This window comes from Larimichthys crocea, chromosome XI (genome assembly GCF_000972845.2).
Source record: "Larimichthys crocea isolate SSNF chromosome XI, L_crocea_2.0, whole genome shotgun sequence".
NCBI classification, from domain to species: Eukaryota; Metazoa; Chordata; class Actinopteri; family Sciaenidae; genus Larimichthys; species Larimichthys crocea.
This window is the reverse complement of record NC_040021.1, coordinates 12289805-12293426: the sequence shown is the minus strand read 5'-3', so window position 1 is coordinate 12293426 and position 3622 is coordinate 12289805. Positions and strand designations below refer to the sequence as shown.

General features: G+C 37.2%; 1 protein-coding gene across 1 annotated transcript in view; it reads left to right on the top strand.

Moving 5' to 3' along the window:
• Nucleotides 1-3622, top strand: part of mtfr2 (mitochondrial fission regulator 2) — a 29524-nt gene extending 25902 nt beyond the window's left edge. The window contains exon 9 of the mRNA XM_027283940.1: nt 3363-3622. The gene's annotated coding sequence lies outside the window, so the exon portion shown is untranslated. The remainder of the gene's footprint in view (nt 1-3362) is intronic.

Sequence of the window (3622 nt, the reverse complement as noted above, 5' to 3'; positions counted from 1 at the left end):
TCCACTAAATCATTCGAATTTATTTATCAACATATAATCATATAGAGCAAACTGTGATGCAATGAATTTAGAATATTGACAAGTTGTCTATTAAGGTATAGGGCCTGTAGATCCTTGACCAGTTTTATCTTATCTACTCTCTAATAATGGAGGAAATTGTCAAACGTTTAGATCTCCACACTGCTGCCTTGCTATCATACTTGATTTTGGACCATGACATGAGCTCCTCTGCAAAACAGTCAACACCTCTCCTCTCAGGCTATTCTACACAGGCCCTGAAAACTGCAGTTATACTTAGTTATACCTTAAAAAGAACAACAAACTAGACACTCACACACAGACAATAACCTTTATAGGCCCATTCAAAACTTCCTTTTTAAGTAAAACCCTGAAGCCTGAAAAATGGTAATCTTGGGCAACTGGACTGAAACCGTAGACCCATGATATGTTTCGCCTCTCATCCAAGAGACTTTATCAGTACTAACAACTGGTAGGGAAACCCAGTATTAGCCTCGTGAGTGTGAACAGAGCCATTTTTTCTACTTGATTATTAGTGGTTTCTGTGGCCTTCAGCTCTCTGGGAGATAACTTTGACAGCTCCTTCAAACTACCTTTCCTCCCTACCCAAGTGCAATGGTATTGCTGCATTTACGTTTTTGAATTGAAGAGCTGCTTGGATGAGAGGTTAAACTCTTCATGGATCTCAAACAAAAAAAGGAAACCTGTTTGCAGTCCAGATTTTGACCACATCACAGCAAAGAGACTGCTCTTGTTAAGATCCATTTCTTATCTGCTGTCCCATTATGAACCATACAGACCCCTCAGATTTCTATGACAGGATGCTTACTGTCCCTAGAATCAAACTAGACCTGCAGAGGACTATTGGTCTTTATGCAGCGTTATCTTGAACAATCTCCCACAAACTTGAGGTCAACCGTTGAATCTTATAAATAAGGGGTTAAGACAAATTTGGGACAATTTCCCTTATTTTATTTTATTTCTTTGTTTAAATACTTTTAATTTTGTTTTATATCTTGACTTTATATCCTATTTAAGGCACCTTGAATGGCTTTATTGTTGAAAGGTGCTATACAAACAATCTACTGTGCCTTACCTGTAATCAGAAGCAGTCCATTCTGTGGCATCCTGAACAAAACAATAACACACGCAACATTAAAAGTGTTTACTTAAGACCAGATATTAAATAGATTTTGACTTTGCACTTTGGTATGAAGCTACTTGTTGAGAGAAAATGGAAAAGGTTTTGTTGTCATAGACGATTACACCACCAGATCCCACTTGGAGATTGTCTACGCACTCGATTGAAATCTGCAATATCATCAAACGTGTTATGAAAATATGTCATATAAAGTCCGTAATATATCAACGTGTTAGCATGCCAATCAACATGCTAGCAATGCTAATGCCTCGAATGAAGAGACTGGACACTGATCAGTTCAATAAATTAATCGCCGTCTATGCAAATTGTTACATCTGCAGCATTTTCTCATACCAAATAGTTTTACAAATTTCATTTGTTTAAACTTACACGAAGGTCAAGGGACGCCATTGTTTGTTTCCTCAATCACACGATGACTGGCGACGAGACGTCAGCGCATGCGTGTTACGTATTGTATACAATACTGTATGCATTTATGTAAAGTAATGTTGAAAATGTTAAAAAAAATACATTGATCCCTTTGCCTGCTAGGTTAATCTGGGTTATTCTGATAACTATTTTTCATTTGTGTCAGACTTCCGACTTTCACATAGAAAAATACCAAACTATTGACTTTAAAGTACATTTTCTTGGACTCTCACTATACGCTGATGACATATGATTTAACAGGCGTTTACAAACAAAGTAAATGAAACTGTTCTTTATTACTCCCAAAACCTGAGAAACAAAAACTTACCTCTTTCTGTCACTTTTCCTCTGTTCATTTTGTGACACATCGGTCCTCGGCTGAGAGAACAAACAGATAGTTAACGTCCATATTCGCTAATAGGATTAGAAATCTCCAGTTTTGGTAGATGTCTATTAAAAACATCTTCTTTACCATCTGAGGTTATTTCACTGCCTGAGGCGAAGCTAACTCTTTGCTTGTGTATGAACAAAAATGAGTGGAACAGGAAAAGGGAGGGACAGGAACTAAGTGGTCAAGAGGTCCAGCTCTGTCCTGGATACTACAGAGGAAGTATTCCCTATTCCTTATAGTATTCCCCTAGTATTCCCTATAATGGACAATTTAGTAGCTCAGACTGGAGGGATGAGTATGAGGGATTTAGAAGAGCTCTTGAGCAAGGTACCAAACTCCTATCTACTCCCAGGGCACCCAGAGGCCCACAGATCTTTTGCCCAGCCCAAACTAGTGGGTTGATTTGATCTTGGTTAAATGTCACACCATGATCCTAACAGTCCAGAACATTCTCCACACATTTTAATAAAATTAAGGCCCTTGTTTGGTTAAGCAAGCCACATTTATTATTGACAGCCAGAACTTGACATGTTTTTTTGTTTTTTTTTTGGCTTTACAGATTTATTATGTAAATGTCTAATAGCTGTAGATGCCAACAGTCATCCGCTCCATCCTCCTCCTCTTCCTCCTGAACACTGTGGAAAATACAACAGAAGTTTAGAAGGACTTAATACCACTTGTATAACAATAATTATATCTAGTATTACTGAGCCCTATGAAAACATAAACACCATTAGCCAATTATTTAATAATAATTGCATGCAAAAATAAACAATAAATGTTAAAAATTAAAAAAAAAGTCAAAATAAAACCATGTCCACAGCACAAATCTGTGTACTTGAGTGTTGATTTTACTTTTTTTTTTTTTTTTTACGAAAAGCAATGCAGAAATACTCAAAGCAACAAAATGCAACACATTTAAACCTGGGGGGGAAATTACAAATTGTTTTTGGAAATTAATTATGAAAACTTCAAGCTTTATGAAACAACAGGATTACTGGTGTAGCACAGTGCCATTTAAAGGGGTTTTCCTTCACATTACCAGTCGCTGTCTTGATGGAGACGTTACAATCATTAATTATTTGAATTTGTCAAGTGTGTAGGAGCCATAAGGCAGATGTACGTCAGGGTCAGATAAATGTCTAAAAGTGTTGTTTTTTTTAATTGTGTCCACCCCTGTATCTTATTGCAAAAACTGATTTTGCGAGATTTAAGCTGCCTGCAGGTCGACTCTGTTCTAATTTGATCCTTTTGTTCCAGATTCCTCTTAATTTCAGACGCAGTCAGGGTCGCATACACCTCTGATCCTCTTAGTAACTTTAGTAGTAGTAACTTTTGACCCCCAAAATGTCAAAAGTCAGACGACCCCCAAAATGTCAAAAGTCAGACGTCCCTTTCACGTCCCAATTGCAGCTTCCTCAGATGTGCCTCACAAACAGATTACTACTGCAGCTACTGACCTACATTTCTGTCCTTTTTTTTGTTCTTGTAAGAGTGTTGTCTCACAGTGAATAGTGTGCTTGTTTTCTCTTTGTTGGGAAGCTTGAATGTATATTTTTGTTACAGCAATGAACAAGAGTTTTGGTACAGTTGTTTTGTTTTTGTACAGTGGAGTCTTATGTTTCCAGTCTTATTCATACAGT